Consider the following 21,120-nt stretch of genomic DNA (forward strand, 5'->3'; position numbering starts at 1 on the left):
AATGTTGAAATGTTGAAGGTTGGATCGAACACAATCATGAAAGGATATTTCATTGGTGTTTTCAACATGGTGAGATGTACAAGTAGATTTTGTTTCTTCACTCTATAGAGCACCATATTTTTTATCTGAATTATCTAGACAATGTTTGTGCCCATATTCACCCCACATCAACTGATCATGTGAACACGAGTGGTTATGCTTACCATGTTCATGTGATGACAAAATCAGTTGATGCTACTCATGGTTTAATTTCCCACATTTGGCACTATGAATATGGCATATGATCATTGCATCTAATATGAGCATAACTATGAACACCACCGCTATGGTCATGATTTTCATGGAAATTATTTACCTCATCCAAACTGTCACCACCTTTCAAGTTATTGTGCTCCCTGCCACTGCAAGGAGCAACATTAATTGTGCAGGTGTGGCTGTGTCCATGACTTTCATGAGAATGAGAATGGAAATGGCTATGTTCATGACTTTCATGAGAATGAGAATGGGAATGGCTGTGTCCATGACTTTCATGAGAATGAGAATGGGAACAACCCCCACCATGGGCATGATGATGCACTTCATGGAAAAATGCCAACCCCACAAGATTGACCACAAGTCCTCCGACTGAAACAAACAGTAAACAATCTGTAGAAATCTCTTGGGGTTCTAGAATTCTCTCAATGGACTCCAAAACTATGAGAGACCCAATAAATACCAAGAAAACAACATTCACATACCTAGAAAGCACCTCAAACCTCCCATAACCATAATTGAACTTGTTGTTTACAGGCATATGAGAAATATAAGAAGAGTAGAGCCCGATTGCAAGGGTTGCATAATCGAACAACATGTGGTAAGCATCTGAAATAAGCCAAAGGATGTTTTCCATGAATCCATAGATGATCTCGACCACCATAAAGACAAGTATTGATCAAAAGGAAAAGTGCGATCTTCTATGACTTCCTTTCACCCTTTCGCCCAAAATATGTTTCGAGGGGTTCTCAAATAGAGAATAAAGTTAATAAGAGGGGTTAGATTCAAGAATTGAATATGCGTTCCATCAAAATGGGGTCCTCAAATATCTCATGACGATCTAGAGAATAAGCGAGTAGAACATAATCCCTAATAGTGAAAGCTCAAGGCCAAAGACAAACTCTAGCAGGCACGTACAACAAATGGAGACAAAGAACATCTAAGGGGATAATGTGAGCATAAAGAGCTTCTCTTCACAATACGTTTCACTATAAAACAAGGACACAATGTTGAAACCAATAGTACTAAACAAGGGCCAAAGGATGCTAAAATACAGAGACTGGGTTCCAGTTCCAACAAGATAAAATAACTAAAATTGGTAAACGGGAAAAAGAATTGCAACAAAAATTGATAGAGAGAGCAGATATGCTCATCGCTTACGAAAGTGCCTGAGAAAGCTCCAATTGGTCCATGATCTCTCTAGGGAAGTCATGAAACCTATCGCTAAGGGTGCCAACATCAGAAATAACTTCAAACATGAATAACTGTAGCTCCCCACCACCAGAAAACAATCGACCCTCTCCCATCCATGCGAGAGCAGGAACAAGCCGATGACTAGAGCCACAGATCCACAGATGCATAGATCTACTTTCCATGATCCAATAATTTGGCATCCAAAAGCAAGGCCTTTCCGTCAAGAGAGTCGATGAACTCTACATGCATGTCCTAGATAAGAGCATAGGTTTGTCAGTCATGGAAGCAGACGAGGAAGAGTAGGCTAGGAGAAATATGTTGGCGTCAAGTGTAAGGCGATTGGGGAGTATTAGTGGGTTCGAGCTGTGCGATTCCAAAGTGAAACGTGGTAAAAAATAATTGAATGGAGAACGACGAAAATTTAAGGACCTGATCGGCTAAATTAGCCCAACCCAAGCTCATAGAGGAACACCTTTGGTGTAAACATATCCATTTTGATAGAATTTTTGGAGGTTAAAATCTCCAACATCGAAGTCGTTCTTCCAAAAAGAGAATAATTTCACGAAAATCAAGCCATCATATACACTATTTTTAAGAATAAGACAACTGAAATGAGAGAGCTGACCCTACCTATAGGGATTGGTTAAGTCATTCAATCTACGTTCTCCCCTACACCAAATTTCCTTATGGGTGGGGATAAGGCTTTTAGTAAACCTTATAAAATTGATACCAAGCTCATATTATTATTTTTCTTTTCCATTTTTTTATAGGATCAAATGTGTCATTAAAATTTTTGAAAACTAAAAAGCGAGATAAACTTTTACATTTTGCAAGCTGAAAAGTGAGACACAATTTTGCATTATAAAGGAGATGTAGGAAAGTTTTTTTTTTTTTTTAATAAAAATATTAAATATAAAAAATATATAAATATTTAATTAAAATTTATAAAAAAAATAATTTAGTAGATGAATAAGAAAAAAATCTTTGAAAAATTAAACACCTCTTCTTAGGCTCCATTGAGAAGTATAGTTAAAATAAAATTTCCTATGTAGTTTTTTACCTAACTTATTTCTAAAATGACACTAATTCTTAAAAAGCTAAGAATAAAAGAAATGTCAAATAACACTATAACTTACATATCCTTCATGAATTTAATCTTGAAACATCTTATGATAGAGTCTTGTGCCACGTTAATGTAATCTCTATTTCAATTTTTATTTGGTTGTAATTTAAGATGGGTTAAGGAGTAAGGATTCATTTATGAAACTAAAACAATCCAACACACATCCCTCTAGCCTAACACATCATAATAATTTTCATATTTACTTGAACTACTTATATGATCCTCTTCATAGACAACATCGTCTCACAATAGTCAAATAATGTTTGAAGCAATGCTCTTCTGCTATACATCACACAACTAACACCGCTGCGTACTGAAATTTAATGTTTGTAATTGTGAAAATCAATTTGATTTTCTCACATACAAAATACAAATATATAAAGCAGTTTATAGAGGGTACAAAGAGTTGAAAACTACATAATAGTGCAAGCATTTGGATTGTCGTCGCTCAAGAGTAAGTGTATGCTTGTGCATGGGGTTTTTATTACCATCAAGGTAAATGGATAAAATGGGATCCACGCTCCATGGAGAATGAACTCTAGTTACAGTGGGAAGAATGGCTCTCACTTCATGGAAGTTAGAGCGTTCTTCACTTTTCTCTCATAGCCTTCACAGTCCATTCAAACTCTCAACTCCATGGTCTGTAAATGAGCAGTTACAAGAATTAGTGCTTATTAGTGACACTAACAATCACAACCTTTTGTGTGCAAAGTTGAATAAAAAAAATAAATCTACCTGAGATTCAGCGCTTGAAATTGTTTGAACTTGTTCTTGGGCCCGAGAGTAGTGACGACATCAATCTAGCTTGATAAAAGAGAAAAGACACCCATTTTCACCAGCCTGGACAAAGAAAAACAAAAATGCCAATATGTATCTCATACAAAAAGAAGCATACACATATGATGTAGGTGGCTCCAGGCATGCTCAGATTCATCAGTGGCTATGGAAAAGCTCAAAAATCAAATTCCTCAGATTGAAGTGAAATAAGGAATATACCGTAGTGCTCGTCCTTCTAATTCCAACAGTGTGAATGAAACTCAAATCCGAGTTCATATGGTTAAGTTAGGACTGGTCAAAGTTTTGGTCAAACTTGGCCAAGTGGCAGGCTTAAGGAGACAACAAATTGGCGGAATCCCAATGCACAAAATCTAGCCACCATAAAGGGTGCAATTGTCGAATCATTAATTTGTGTAGTGACCCTTATTTTCGGAAAAATGAAAAATGACCATTGTTGTTCTAAAAAATAAAATATAATAAAAAAATAGGGGGCAGGTCAGGCCCACTGGACCCACCCACTCCACTGGTCATGGTTCAAGTTATATAACACAACAAAAGAAATGTCAAATCGGGATGGCGTTTTGCCACCATGCCACATCCCACAACCGCAATAACATATATAATATATTATGGTGGACGGAGACACACTCCCCACATGGCATGTGTCAACATATGATGGGGCCGATGGGGTTTGAACCCTCCCGACCTACGTGGGCTGACCCCCAACGGGCGGTCCCGCAAACTATATTAAACACCTCCAACATTTCATGTATCCATTGGGGGTAAGTTGTAACCACTCACCAACATTAATTCTCAAAGCGAATTTTGCAAAACAAATACGCCAAGTTTGGGTGGTTGGGTTTTGAACCCTGCCTGCCCTAAACCAACTCATAGGATTTAACCATTGGGACAATGACCCTATGTCGTTTATTCCGCTCATAGAAACTACATATAAGCCACTCAAATTAGTGGACTAGACGGAGGAGCGCTGAGCTAGGCCAGAGCATAACCATTAACGGGTAGAGATGTCGAACCATGAGCAGGGAATATGCCGAGACGTTGAAAAGATTCCCTTAGACGAACATAGGTGCCAGTGATAGAATTTGACAAGTGGACAATAATTTTTGCACGTTTTCTTATCAAGAGTCTAACTGTGCAGTCAAAATCTCCATATGAGTAGCAAAAATTCAGGTGTTCAACAACATTGAATCTTTGGATAATCTTGTGGAATCTAAAAGATTCCCTTGGAGGCTGATTTTTCACTGAGGCATAATGATGCCAACTTTATAGTCATTTTTTAACAGAATTTCACGGGGAGTGCAGTGGTGTGCTAAGAATCTTCATCCAAGTAATGGATTTTTCATCCATCTTCAAGAAATAATCTTTGGGGGAATCTTCAAGATTCCCAAGGGTCCAAAATTTGATGGTGTTAGAAAGGGAGAAAGTTTATAATCGTTTGACACAATTTCTCCCCACAAATTCAATAGTTGCGTCTATTTATTTATGGGTGGGGATAAGGCTTTTAGTAAACCTTATAAAATTGATACCAAGCTCGTATTATTATTTTTCTTTTCCTTTTTTTACAGGATCAAATGTATCATTAAAATTTTTGAAAACTGAAAAGTGAGATAAACTTTTACATTTTGCAAACTGAAAAGTGAGACACAATTTTGCATTATAAAGGAGATGTAAGAAAGTGTTTTTTGTTTGTTTGTCTGTTTGTTTTTTTTTTTTTTTAAATAAAAATATTAAATATAAAAAATATATAAATATTTGATTAAAGTTTATATAAAAATTAATTTAGTACATGAATAAGAATATAAAAAATATATAAATATTTGATTAAAGTTTATATAAAAATTAATTTAGTACATGAATAAGAAAACAATCTTTCAAAAATTAAACACCTCTTCTTAGACTCCATGAGAAGTATAGTTAACATACAATTTCCTATGTAGTTTTTTACATAACTTATTTTTAAAATGACACTAATTCTTAACAATCTAAGAATAAAAGAAATGTTAAATAACACTGTAACTTACATATCCTTCATGAATTTAATCTTGAAACATCTTATGATAGGGTCTTGTGCCACGTTAACGTAATCTCTATTTCAATTTTTATTTCGTTGTAATTTAAGATGGGTTAAGGAGTAAGGATTCATTTATGAAATTAAAACAATCCAACACACATCCTTCCAGTCTCACATCATAATAATTTTCATATTTACGTGAACTACTCATATGATCCTCTTCATAGACAACATTGTCTCACAACAATCAAATAATGTTTGAAGCAATGCTCTTCTGCTATACATCACACAACTAACACTGTTGCATACTAAAATTTAATGTTTGTAATTGTGAAAATCAATTTGATTTTCTCACATATAAAATACAAATATACGGAGCAGTTTATATAGGGTACAAAGAGTTGAAAACTACATAATAGTGCAAGCATTTGGATTGTCGTTGTTGAAGAGTGAAGTGTATGCTTGTGCATGGGAGTTGTTATTACCATCAAGGTAAATGGATAAAATGGGATCCACGCTCCATGGAGAATGAACTCTAGTTACAGTGGGAAGAATGGCTCTAACTTTTCATGGAAGTTAGAGCATTCTTCACTTTTTTCTCACAACATTCATTGTCCATTCAAACTCTCAACTCCATGGTCTGTACATGAGCAATTACAAGAATCAGTGCTTATGAGTGACACTAACAATCACAACCCTTTATGTGCAAAGTTGAATAAAAAAAATAAATCTACCTGAGATTCAGAACATGAAGCGCTTGAAATTGTTTGAACTTGTTCTTGGGCCTGGGAGTAATGGCGACATTAATCCAGCTTGATAGAAGAGAAAAGGCACCCATTTTCACCAGCATGGAGAAAGAAAAACAAAAATGCCAGTATGTTTCTCATACAAAAAGAAGCATACACATATGATCTAGGTGGCTCTAGGCACTCTCAGATTCATCAGTGGCTATGGAAAAGCTCAAAAATCAAATTTATCAGTTTGAAGTGAAACAAGGAACATACCATAGTGCTCGTCGTCCTGATTCCAATGGTGTGAATGAAACTCAAATCCGAGTTCGTATGGTTAAGTTATGACTGGTCAAAGTTTTAGTCAAACTTAGCAAAGTGGCAGGTTTAAGGAGACAACAAATTGGCTGAATCCCAGTGCACAGAATCTAGCCACTAGAAAGGGTGCAATTGTCGAATCGTTAATTTGTGCAGTGATCCTTATTTTCAGCAAAATGAAAAATGACCATTGTTGTTCTAAAAACTAAAAAATAATAAAAAAAATAGGGGGGCAGGTCAGGTCCGTCGGACCTGCCCACTCCATCGGTCATAGTTCAAGTTATATAACACAACAAAAGAAATGTCAAATTGGGGTGGCTGTCTGCCACCATGCCACACTCCACAACCACAATAACATATATATTATATTACGGTGGCCGGAGAACCGCTCCCCACATGGCATGTGTTGACATATGATGGGGCCGACGGGGATTGAACTCGCCCGACCCACGTGGGTTGACCCCCAACGGGCGGTCCCACAAAATATATTAAATGCCTCCAACATTACATGCAGTCATTGGGGGTAAGTTGTAACCGCATGCCAACGTTAATTCTCAAAGCAAATTTTGTAAAACAAATACGCCAAGTTTGGGTGGTAGGGTTTTGAACCCTTCCTGCCCTAAAGCAACTCACTAGATTTAACCATTGGGCCAATGACCCTATGTCGTCTATTCCACTCGCAAAAACTACATATAAGCCACTCAAATCAGTGAACTAGACGAAGGAGCACTGAGCCAGACCAGAACGGAACTATGAATGGGGAGAGATGTGGAACCATGAGTAGGGAAAATGCCGAGATGCTGAAAAGATTCCCTTAGATGCACATATGTGCCAGTGACAAAATTTGACAAGTGGATAATCATTTTTGCACGTTTTCTCACTAGGAGTCTAACTGTGTAGTCAAAATCCCCATATGAGTAGCAAAAATTTAGGTGTTCAACAACAATGAATCTTTGGAGAATCTTGTGGAATCCAAAAGATTCCCTTGGACGCTGATTTTTGACCGAGGCATAATGATGCCAACTTTATAGTCATTTTTCACAGAATTTCATGAGGAGTGCAGTGGTGTGCTCAGAATCTTCATCCGAGCAACGAAATTTTCATCTATCTTCAGGAAATAATATTTGGGGGAATCTTCAAGATTCCCAAGGGTCCAAAATTTGATGGTGGTAGAAAGGGGAAACATTTATAGTCATTTGGCACGATTTCTCTCCACAAACCAAAAGTGGTGTCTATTTCAATAGTTGAGCTTTGCATTTTCATCCATCCCCAAAAGTTGAGGTATATGATGCAATTATGTCATGCTTTTCTTCTGATTTGCTAAGATGATGCTTTTATTGTTGAGATCCCTGATTACCATTGTGTTGAGGGATACTTGTACGCCACATCATGTGATATTTTATTAGCTTGTCATGTTGAAGAAATACCCCTTTGAGTGAGAGTTCCTATAGGACATCTCATGGAGAGACATGTCACTCTTGTTGAGGGAATTTTCCCATATGAGTGAGAGTTCCTGAGAACGTCTCGTAGAGAGACATGCCACTCTGGTTGAGAAAATCATCCTTGTAATGACAAAGAATATACCATGTACATCATCATCTTACAACATTAATGAAGTGGCCTCCCCACTCTTGACACCAGGGATCGGAGATGTAACCCACATTAGGTGAACTCTGTTATCAATGTGTTTGTGTTCTTTAATTTGATGGTCGTGATTATGTTTCATATTCTTTATAGTACGCACATGTGGTATATCATGCTCTTTCATATGAAATTATACTAACATCAGAGAAGTAAAATATCCTGGTTGATTCTGGTAGCTGAAGAGATCCAGATCAACATATGAACAACTCTTCCATTACCGACCCATTGTTCTTCTTCAAAAGGGAAACTGAACACAGTATCATCCAAAAAATTATCCTAGATCGACAAATTCTTGCTGCGAAAAGGTCAAGGGTTCCATTTCCATTCTTAGGGCACCTGCGAAGGCACAAGTTTCAAGAGGAGGATCATGAGAGGACATGTTAAGCAATGCTCATTCTGGAATGAGCATGAAAATGAAAACCGTGTTCCTTGGAAAAAGAGCCGAAAAAACAAGACAACGTCGTCATGGAAAGACTCACATGGAGGAGCGCTCTTCATGTCAAAAATAAAAATCTAATCGTTGTCATGGTAAAAAATCCTTGGATGAAGGAAGACGAAAACAAACCTTATTGATTGGCTGAATCCACACAACTAAACCCATCATAGTTAATAATGGTAAAAATGTGATGTTTTATATTATTATTAAATAATAATGATGAAAATAGAAATAAATAAATAGAAATAATAAATATTATAAAACATTATATATATTTTTGTTGTAAGCGTAGTATTCCATTAATTAACTAGGAGATAATATGTGTTTCAACCATGATCTTCCTTTTGAAAAACTAGACTAGTGGTGGAAATATAGTTCTTTTGTCCAAAATTTCACATGTACCTCAAAAACATTGTATCCATACCATGTCTTAGCATGTTTACCAATACTATCATGAAAATGAATAATCCTAAGTGCATCAAAATGGAAGCTATGTTGCTAAAAATCCATGATAACTATGAATCTCCACATCCAAGAGAAGATGCTATGATAAACACAAAGAGTTTCCATGAAATAGATTAGTTGGTTGTTGAAACATCAGTCGATGCTGCCAGTGTGCTAGGTGAAGATGGGCCTTTTCATTTGGGGAGGATGGCCGCAATTCATACTTACCAAAGAGCCATGTCCATAAGTTTGAGAGACATCTCCTAGTTGTCTGCTTGGATGGCGCCATGTTGAAGAGAGAGCTTCCTTTTAGTGTCTTCTTTATCCTCAAGGGATTTACCAATGAGTGTTTTGATGTGCCAATATAATTCTACAGTACATAATTTCTAATTTTGTCTTCCTCGAGTGTCGCCTAAATCCAGAAGCCACTTAGCTTCCGAGGAGAGGATTTCCTCATCAATGTGCTCATTCCTTTTAGTCATTGCTTCAATAGCTGTGTGATTCTCAGTTGTTTGGATGTGTTGAGGGATGTGGTCATGGTACCTCTGCACCACAGGTTGGGCTTGGAAGAAATCTCACAAACTCCCCTCGCCTCTGCTAGAGGAGCCACCCCTTCTTCTGATGCATTGGTGAGGTATGTTGTAGGAGATAGGCTAATAGAAAATAACCACGAGAGAAATGAGAGAAAGCAAAGGATAGAAATAAATCACAATGGAGTTGTGAGAAATAATGGTGAGTTGCAATTGACAAATGAAGTTAAGCTAAGGCAGAGTAACTGGTGACAAGAAAAGAAGTGTTATAAGGATATCAAGTAAATCAATCATAGTGGTGTCAAAATGCATCCTAGGCCCAAGTTTCAAGGTCAAAGTTTGTGTGTTGGTATAATGGAACAAATATGAGCTGGGACAAAGGGGATCACTGTGTATTGAGAGAACGAATGAAGTGCAGTGGATTATATCATGTGAATTATATGATTGGGCAACACAAATAATTTCAACTTGTTTCCAATAGACCTGTAAAGAAAAATGGATTGAGACCAAACACGAAATACAGATAAAGGCACTTGTTTCCTAGTGTCGCTGAAGACGAAGGTGTGTTGGAGCTGAGAATTGTGAAGCCTAAGCCACAAATCATTTGAATCAAGCAACAAACCATCGACCATCATAAGTAGATAGACGCCCAGGCCAACAAATTTTAGTGGCCTCCTTCAGTTGAGAATCAATGGTATTCTTTGGATATAGTTCAAACTTAGGGAAGGCCAAGTCAAGAGGACCTGTACCTCCCCCCTCCAAAGAAATGGAAACAACAAAGTTGGGAAGGAAACTCAGGGTGGAAAGTTTCCCCCTTCCTTGTTCCAACATAGGGATAACCAGATGGAGCATAGTTAACAATACTATCTCAACATACATAATACCCATCCTCTTTGTGCCTAGGGCGAGTAATGAGTTGGGTGGATTTCATACCTCATGATGCATGGATCTTAAATGTGATGGCTAGGTGGAGGGTGGGATGGCCTTGCCTTCCCCCCATGGAACAAGGTGATGGAAAAGGAACAAACCCCAAACCCCCCAAACCCCCCCCCCCCCCCCCCCCCCCCCCCCTCTCACACGCTTTGTCAATGTGTCACCCTGATCAGGGATATAAAACATTATAATAAATAAATAAATAAAATATTTTATTGGCAAACATGTTATTTATTTATTATTATTATCATTATTATTTTTTAATAATATTACAAAGAATTATATGCGAATTGTTAGAGTAGTCTCACATCATTTTTCAAGGGATCCTATCTATACTTGGAATATAATTTAACACGTACTCAAGGAATCAAGTGAAATCAACATCACGAGTACAAGAACCATAAGAGCATTGAGGTGGACCATAATTAATGTCATGGCGATCAAAGTACCTCATACAAGTATCATATTCAAATGTTTCACTACATTATGATCACATACAAGTTCCCAAACTTACGTGTAGAAGGGTTATCACATGATCCTATTAGGTTCTTCCAATACTAAGGGGAGGAACAATTCCTTTGCCAACTCTTTTAGATGATAGGTGCAAGTGATAGGTGTTATAGTTCAAGGTTTACTTCATGAAAGGAGTCATAGTCTTATACTAGGTTATATAAAACCCTCATCCATGAGCGCCTTTGTAGAGAGAGTGCTTAGCTACTTGAATTACCTTCCCTCTTCTTTGTTTTTCCAAGCCCTCTTATTTTCCTTTTTCTTTATTTGGTTTGGTTTGTTTAACAAGCTTCATTAATTATCATATAATATAATCCCCCTTTAATGATGGACAATTTATCGCTTCATTGGAATTGAGATGTTCTTTGAGAGTTCCTTCTACTTTGATAGGTGTGACACACATGGATACTCTTGGGGATGAGTGGCTATATAAGAGGGGGTAAATTTGATACTATAATTGGCTTTTGATTTCTTCAATTTCCTTGCCATTCTTTTGCATTTTAACGTTTGGCATATGTTTTCTTTTCAAACAACTACATCAACCTTGGGTATTTCTAATCCCTTCTTCTCATAGGACAAGGTATTTAGGGAACTAGTACAAGTGACTGTCAACAATTGATCAAAACATGTGAGAATGAACAAGGGTAATGATGACAAAGTGCTAAGTATGAGTAACATGGAATACTACCATAATCAAAGACTCCTATTTGTGTCCTCATAGACAGTGGACGAAACATCCTAAGGAAGGTCACACTGGACTCAGAGTAAAGGACAACCGTAAAGGTGAAATAAGGAAACAAGTATATAACCCAAACATCATGGTATATAATCCATTTTCAACCCATGATCCATATTAGAATGCCAAAAACATTAAATGGAAGCACTTGCATGCAAAAATGATTAACTTACTTCACAATAGATGGCCCTACCTCCATCAAATGAATAAGCTAGACAAATAAATACACTATATGAAAAATGGGTGAGATACATCTTAGGCTCACCATGCTGGTTATTTATGGATCATTGTAGGGAATGGTAGTTAGAAAGTTACGTTATAGGAGGAAATTCCTTTTTCTAAGAACACCCATGCATATGAATGAATAACATGTTCAACAATATGTAAATGAAAGTCAACATATTTGTAAATCATATATAATAAACACATCATATGATTATAAAGAATAATTTCATATTATTACAAAAATTTAAAGAATAAATCACAAAAAGGTATATTCATCTAAGAAAACAATACTAAATCAACAAAATGATTTTTTTTGTTGTAAGTTCGACATTGTTGAGGCTACTTCATGGCCATGTCCAAGAATAATGCTTGAATAAGGTAGAGAACTAAACCGATGACTTAACATTTAGGAGTGCCTTAACAACACACCCAATCACTGTCTATCCAAAGCCTCGTGAACAATCAACAAAATATTTTAAACATATTATAAATAAATAATAATAAAGTAAACCAAAACACGACATTATTACTTTGATCTTTGCAAAATAAATAGTTTTTTCCTTTGGCTCTGGCTTGGAATCCAAAAAGGTAAAGAAAAAAAAATTATTTTAACACCTTCTTGTACCAAGGACTCCAGCGGTGGTCAAAATACATGTGCGAAGAGGAAGGAAAAATTTAGACAATCCTATCTATTCCAAACTCCATGAAAGGAGTAATGAGCCTTGGAGTATGTGTGCACAACGAGGTTATGGAGTTGTCTTTAATGTGACTTTTTGGACTTTCCGGTGCTAAATTAGTGGAAAAATTTGAGGTGAAATCTTGATTTGTGTTATTTAAATTGGTTTTTTGACTATATGTATGGATTCAACACCCTGAAACACCCCTAGGTCACTTTGATTGTGCAGGGATTACCATCAATCTTGTGATTTCAATAAAATGCCACCAGATTTTCAAAAAATTTAATTAGAAAAACCCACGAGTAAAACTTCTAAAAACTCACACTAAAAACAACTCGGTTACCTATTCCAATCTCTGCATAACAATTCAGAAGCCCTAAATTGAAACATTCTCGTCATGCTATGCATATATCCATTAGGACATACCCACGTGAAGTGATTGGGTCGTTTAATTTTTGGCTTTCGAATTTAGCACTTTGAACCACGAATAACCCTTCCAATATTGCATTGCTTGTGATATATTTTTGAGACAAAATGTTTAATTGTAGCTATAAAACAAATATATGATATCATGGTATTATCCGTGGAAAATTTCAAATTGAGTTATTTTAAACCTTTTCAATATAATATGAATTAAACATTGTATAAATGTTTTATGGGGAGCCTATTTTAATATGAAGTTGTTAATATTATTTAATTTACACAATCTAACATTATCTTTATAAATTCATAGTTACCAAATTGGGGTGAATTGGCCTAAGGAATTTGAATATTTGTTGATTCAGTTCGATTCATGTGTTAATTCGTAAAGTTCAATTATGGATGGATTTTTAAATTTTTATGTTATATATATATATAACGTAAATTGAGAGTTTTTATTAATTATGAAAATGATATATTTGTGAGAGATTTTCAAAATCATGTTATTGGCCTTAGTTTTACTAAATTTGTTGGCTAGGTGATACAAACAAAAAACAATTGACCAAAATAACAAAAAGTTACGATTTCTCAAATAGATTGCTCAAAAAAGACCAAGAACCCAAATACAACCCATGACTATACTCAATCCACATTGTTGCCTAAAGCTTGGTCTGCAAGACCGTTATCATGTTGTTGATGGAAAGCTTTGTGCACATGAGCCTCCATGTGTTCCACTCTCCCCTCTAGATAATTCAAATGCTCTTGCAGGGGTTTCTGCGCACGACGAAGGGAAGGCATTTGATCCAACCTATGCCATTGGTTGCGTTGGCGATTGTTCATGAAAGATGTTGGACACTTAATCCTCTAAGGGTTGGTGTGGAATGTGAGTAGTCAAAGGGAGTCCAAAAGATGTTGGACACTTAATCCTTTAAGGGTTGGTGTGGAATGTGAGTAGTCAAAGGGAGTCCAAAAGACCTTCGAACATGGAATCCAAGGGTCAGTCCAACCTATTATAAATATGTATCATTATGAATAATAATGTATTCAAGACTTATCCTTCACACTCTTGTCTTCACCATGGTTATGTTTAACATGGTATCAGAGTTGCATGAGAATTCTGACCTTGCTTTAATTTGAGCCCACTAATTTTGTGAACTCTCTAAATGTCAATTTTGCCTTCCAGCCTGTTAAAACTGCCATTGTTGTGTGCTTGTTACTGCGCACTATTCCACTGAGCTGCACCACTGAATTTCTTTGAAGCTAAATTAAACCTGCATATCTGCCAAAGGTATTCTTTTGTTCAGTCGTAACTCCTTTGCTTCTGTTATGCTATTGTTGCAACTCTACCAACCCCTGTAGAATCGTTCCTCCTTGTTTGCTCTCACAACATCTCACAACACTACGTGTCTATTACTCTTCCTCCACGTCAGTGTTTCCCGTCACATAATTTCCAAGCTAGTCAGACCTACCATGCTAGTCCGTTACTTGATGCTCTATGCATTTTTTACATTCACTACATTATTCTATGGCCTTGCATTTTGTGGACTGAGCATAGAATTGCACGGTTTTGGGCAGCTCGGTTAGGGTTTCATCAGGTCCCATAGTGCATTGAGATTTGTAATAAGAGATACGGGGTTAAGATCTTCACGCCCACACATTTGTGTCCTAATGGCATTCTCCGTGAGGCCTCATCCAATCAAGAGACGACATCAAAACCATCACTGGCATTTCTCATTTCAGAATCCCATTCAAGCAGCTCATCCACACTGTGGTAGTTGGTCAAACCATATTACAATCTAATTCACGACATTGTTTTGTGCCACCATAGCTCGACTCCTGCAATGACTGCATGATTTCTTCACTGCCATTTCTTCATCTTCGCTGCCAAGTTTGAGTAACAACAATTTTTATTTTTATTTTTTATTTTTTATTTTTTTTATTATTTTTTATTATTTTTTTTTCACATAGAAAAACCATCATAGATTATATTAAGAAAATATAATAATCTGAATGCATAGAAAGAAGCCAGCAGCTTTCTGATACTGTTAAGTTTCAAGTGTGTCCAAGCAAATGATTCCCAGATAACAAAGAAAGTATTTTCCTGTCAGTCCAATTACTTACAGATTTTTCATTTTCAAATCAAACACATATTCCTTGATACACTGAGATGATTTCAAAGATTTTGACTCCCACAAAAAACAAAAACAAAGCAGACTAAGAGACTCATATTGAGCGACCAAGGACCGAAATCAGCCAATAAGGTCGAGATTTGCTGATATGTGAAACAATAGAGTAGAGTCCAGAGGCACCCTTGAATCTTGAAAAATATGAGCATTCCTCCATTTCCATAAGAACCAGCAGACAAGGACAAACAAGGTTCGCCAAGATGAACTCTGCTCGCTCCACCATTTGAACCCATCCTATAGGTTGAGCAACAACATGTTTGGGCATAATTGCAACAATTTTCTCTCAGAAGTTTTCAATCCCGGATTGAGACAAACATTGATTTTTGTTGAAAGAAGAATCAACACAAAAGAATAAATAAGAGAAATATGTGATGAATACGCTGAGCAAGACGACTAGAATGTTTGTTTTTGTATTTATTTCATATGGTTTGCATAACTGCAAAGACACACTCAAATCGAGCCTAATGTGAGCCCTCCAAATATTCCAGCAGGCCAACACGTAACCCAACTCGACAACAGGGTTTGGAAGTAGTTGAAGCGCCTCAGTTTTATTTCAGAAGGTGTAATTTTTTTTTGGTATTTTAGCGTATGAAGAACAAAAATTCGAACAATCTGGTATACACATTGAACAGTCACCGTTGAATTCTATGAGTTATGTGGAGCTCCATGTGTAGTTCAGTCTCTGTGGGTATATTATTCTATGTGAATTGGTTCATATACAACACGGAATGGAGCGTTGAACACAACATTGAATGCAACGTTGAATAGTGGGAGTGCAACGTGGGAATGGTGTGTTGAAAGCATGAAATGTATTGCATGTATGCTGTGTTGAAATCTGGTATATCCTTCTGCTTTGTGCATTGAAAGGTGAACTACGTGCTTTGAACAATGAATAATGTACCATGAATGCATTCATTACTGTAATTTTTTCATTCTTGGAAGAAATTTTTGTGAGATTCATCTTATTTGTTCAATGAAAATGGCATAATATTATTTGTTCAATGAAAATGGCTAGAATCAATGAAGTATTAGAGTTTGTCAAAACTATGATATTGTTTACTACTCATGATACATTAAAAGTCAACAAAGTTTCTCTCACAGACATTCAAATATGTCTGCAAGATGCACATGAAAAAAATAGTTTTTTTATCTTGAAACTCAGTTTCAGCGAGAAGAATTAAAACATAAGAGTTGTCATTTTGAACCTATTTTTGTTTAGAACATTGAGACAGACTCCCATCAGTAGCCAATGAATAATGTTGAAGTTCATTCAGATTCAGTGCCCAATGAAGGAATCAAGTTGCATACACTTCCCAAGACCATCATTAGACCTTTGGAAGAGCTTGTCCATAATAAGCACATAACTGGTCTTGGATATGACAAAGATGTGTCCTTTCATATTCCAGATTACTCAAAGCCTATTTAGTTTTAGAGTGCTAGATTCCTTCATGACAATTCACTTTCAGATGTTTCAGATTATGCTCCTCTTTTACAATAGCAACAACAAAATGTTAAATGGAAACCTCGTGATAGAGTTGGCCATATGAAAGGTCACTGTTTTGATCTTCATCCATTTGAGCACTGTCATAAAACCACTCATTTTTCACACAAATGCTTCAAAAACAAACCAACTGCAAGAACAAAGATTCATCTTCGATTGATTGCTTCTTAGTAATGGGATTCAACAACCAATAAGATATTTCAGTCATATGTCAGAATCTCTTCTAGAATATTAGAAGGTCTTGTAGTTGAGTTTTCTCTATATTCTCACCTTGTATCTGACAAGGGGGAAGTGATGGTCATTTACAAGCTTCAAAGCCACATCAAGCGAGCCCGAGCCACAACCTGCCATACTAGATTTAGAGTTGTAGCTAGAGAAAAAGATGCATCTGAGCATGCCTTTGGTTGGTGGTTAGCCTTAAACCACCTATGCGGGGTTGAGACCTCCCTTTTCAAGTTGAGATTCTCCCTCTTCAAAGAATTGGGGACACTTCCTCTAGCAGAATACTTCAACTTCTTTCCAATTCTAGAAGAGTTCCAGGAATTGCATTAAGTATTCCAAAGTTGGTAGACATCCTTAAACAACCACAGGTTGTAGACCTCACTTTTCCAGGTTGAATATCTCCCTCTCCAATGCATTAGGGATGCTTCCTCCAGTACAAGATTTAAGCTTCTTTCCAGATTTGGAAGAGTTCTGGGAACTGCACTAAGTGTTCCAGTGTTGGTGGTAATCCTTAAACCACCCCCTCATATAGACATTTCAAAGAGCACATTCATCCTAGTGTTTCCATATACATTTTTGCACATTTTGTATTACATATCTCTTCTTGGAATCATACATACCCTTCAAATTAAGGTGGGGGAATGTTGGACACCTAATCCTCTAAGGGTTGGTGTGGAATGTGAGTAGTCAAAGGGAGTCCAAGCTACTTTGGAATATGGAATCCAAAAGTCACTCCAATGTATTATAAATATGTATCATTGTGAATAATAATGCATTCAAGGCTTATCCTTCACACTCTTGTATTTTCCATAATTATGTTTAACAAAGGAAATTATCTCATTTCTGCTCGGTTAAATCTATGACCTAGTTAAGTTGTGCCTCCAAGGGTTTGAAAAACGACGACAAATCCACAAGCCTAGGTGAAATCCCACGAGGTTGCTCGACCGTCTCTCCTAAATCATTTGGCTCTTTTTGATGCCCCACGCCTTGGCTTCAGGGTCTTACATGCCCCCGATGGCGCTGCATGCTCCCAGGCCCTAACACACCACTCAGAAACCTCCACAAGCTATCTCGTGGCTCACATAATAGACTACCCCAGTCCCAATGCGTTTCGACCAACACCAAGAACACTACAATAATGTGGGACTAGAAGCCATGAATGGCTCTGACATATAGCCAGACACATGCCCTATACTCCACCCAATGACCAAGCTTTGCGTGGCCAACGTCTAATAACTCAACTAATAATATTATAGAGAGCTAAAAAACAACTGAATGAAACAATAATTGCCGCTGTGGACTCTGACCCATTTCCATAAAGCATCCCCAAATTGAAATTAGAAAGCGCCCATGCCTTTGCGTGCCCACATTCACAATATAGGGGGTCCAGAGGAGCTACGTACTAAGGCTTCCAGTACAAAATGAGTATGACTGAGGAATCTCTATCCAACCCCAACCAACTTCTGTTAGACACACTTAAACCATAGATATGGAACTGATGTATAAAAAAACTAAAATCATACGAAGACATAGGTGACCTCTCAGCTACTGGCATGGTCTATCTGCTTTGACGCAGGCGCCATAGTCTCCACCAGCTTTGTGGGATTTTCTTGAGCCACAACACTAATGCCGGTCCCGGGTCCCAAACATTGAATTCTCCCCTCACTTCTCTCATCTGACTGTTCTTGCAACCAAAATAAAAACTACTATGTAGTATCTTTGCGGTAGGGATGCCAGGGCGAAACTTGCACCAACATTCACCCTGCTCAGCAAGAACACCAAATTTCGATCGCAACACTCCTCCCATACAACACATGCTTACAACAATGACTTCTGGTATCCTCTCATACTTAATTAACGAAGTATCTTTTAGAGCCTTCTCCTCCAAGGTACGCACACTGACTTCTTTATCACACTTCATCCCATCTACGCGTGGGATTATTGAATGAACTTCGATACTCAACGTTTTCCATGTTCATCTCCCCAATCGGGGAATATATTATAAATTTTGAAAAAAAGGTAAATTATATATTTAAAAACATGCAAAAGAATCTAAAACACATTTCTCACATCTTGAAAATTCTTTTGAATGGTAGCAATGACCATGAATGATATTAGGTTGGATGATAGAAATGACCTGGTTGTGGTGCAGTGAAAAATGAGTACTAGTATGGAATTAAGTTAGAGGGTCCCTTTCTTACAGCCCACCCTAAAAAAATTTGTTTATTAACATTAGTATTCGTTATTGCTGAATAAATTTGGCTTCAATAGGAATGGGTCCAGTGAAATTTTAAAGCTGTCTAAAATATGATAACTCTAGTATCAAACTTTTTTACAATTACTAAACTTATAATTTAATAATTTGATGTTTCATTATATTCCACTCTTGATTTATTAGGAGATAATTTAGCCTTCACCTATTAAATCCAAGGCCACTTGAAATATTGAGCTAATGCATGCCTTTCGATTTTTGAAATGAGGATGCCTTTATATTTTCAAAGTTTACATAGATCTATTTAATGATTGAGACATACGTTTCTTAGTATGTGGGGATCACTTGAAACTAATTTTTAATATCTAATATTTCATTCCTTATATTGGATTTTAACTTTGAGTTTTTATTATTCATATTATTATATTTTACTTTACATGTCTTCCTAGTTTGCAATATTAATAAATTTAATGTAGTTTGTCCCTCATTATTTTTGGACCATCCTAAATAGGAGGGGTTTGTAGCATCTTATATAGGAGAGGTCAATGCTAGAGATAATTGAACTTGAGTATTCTTGTGAGAAAAAAATTAATGATTTTTCTTTGAGGATTTGAATATAATGATTGTTCCTTTCAAAATTTTAAAATTTTGAATAAATATCTGTAAGATGCATACACTCATTTTTTTTCCATATTAAATTTAGACAATTGAATTTTTTCTATAGCAAATCAAATTCGAATTCAGTAACCATGTATAAAACATCATGATATTATGATATTGTCCTTAACAAATTTCAAATTGAATTATTTTTGACATTTCAATATAATATAAGTTTGTTAATATGTATCTTTGATGATCTTGATTTTTTTAAATTTCCGTTGATGAGAAAAAATGACCATGTCAACATTTGAGAAATCACCTAGTCGAGGCCCGAATCAATCCCTTTTCCATTTGGGATAGTGATTTCAATTGGTATGTGGGCCTGTTTTCCACCTGACAATTTTGCTCCAAAACTTGGGGACTTTCCAATATGAATACCTAAATGCAAATGCAATCTAAGCTAATGTGCAACGAACATAAAGAAATATAATCTATCTCAATCAAGAGAGGGAACATTCCTACTCTCAACCAATAGAAAGATGGAAGGAACAAATTGAACCTAAGATAAAGATGAGCCAACAAATAATAGAAATAGTTCATAAGATTTACAACAATTGAAACACATGTGCATATGCGCTTAGCTAATGAGCAATTACTAGAGCCTCACATACACATACTTAGATTCAATTAGCATCAATCAAATTCAAGATCAGATATACTATTGTATCAAAGAAATAGTTCTCATGATGCAATAGAAATTAGAGCAAAGACATGCATGTAATCAAGCTACTAAACAATTATTAGTGATAACATACAAATCTACTTGAATTCATGATTAAATTATGATTTCAATTAAATCCACCATGAAATGGTAGATTTCCATTTGTTTAAACACGTATACAAATAGATGGAATTAACAACAGTGAAAAACCATGTATCATACACTTATTTGGAACAAAGATTGAATCAAAACTGGACAATTTTTTTATTAAACTATCAACTAGTCATTAAACTTGAACAATAGTGCACCAGATTGAAGGTCTGGTCATGAGCTCTTAGATTACAAAATATTGAAAAGAAATCATGACAACATGAGCCTCTCTAATCTTCAACATCTCTCTTATTATATGGTCTAGCAAGCTTCTAATTTCCCTCAAGAAAACTTCTTTACAACAGTGTAAAAGCTCTCATTCTATCCATAAATTGAAATCCTCCTCTCTTCTACAAACCTCTATTACATAATCTTATAGTGTAATTGAAAAATAATATTTTATTTCATGACAAATTCATGAAGATTTGTATTCTCTTTTTTTTTTGAAGCTGAAGAATCCCATTTTTCTTCTAAAACTCCAATCCACAAATCTTGAGACTCCAACTGGTAACTTCCCTCTGAAATTTCTGCAAAATATTTACAAAATTA

General features: G+C 36.2%; 1 pseudogene; it reads right to left on the reverse strand.

The window, feature by feature from the left end:
- Positions 1-265: 265 nt before the first annotated feature.
- The window catches only part of LOC149243604 (uncharacterized), an 85,619-nt pseudogene continuing 64,764 nt past the window's right edge, over positions 266-21,120 (reverse strand).

Source organism: Pinus tabuliformis, chromosome 8 (genome assembly GCF_031772625.1).
Source record: "Pinus tabuliformis cultivar Carrire ecotype Pingquan chromosome 8, CPIR1, whole genome shotgun sequence".
Classification (NCBI taxonomy): Eukaryota; Viridiplantae; Streptophyta; class Pinopsida; order Pinales; family Pinaceae; genus Pinus; species Pinus tabuliformis.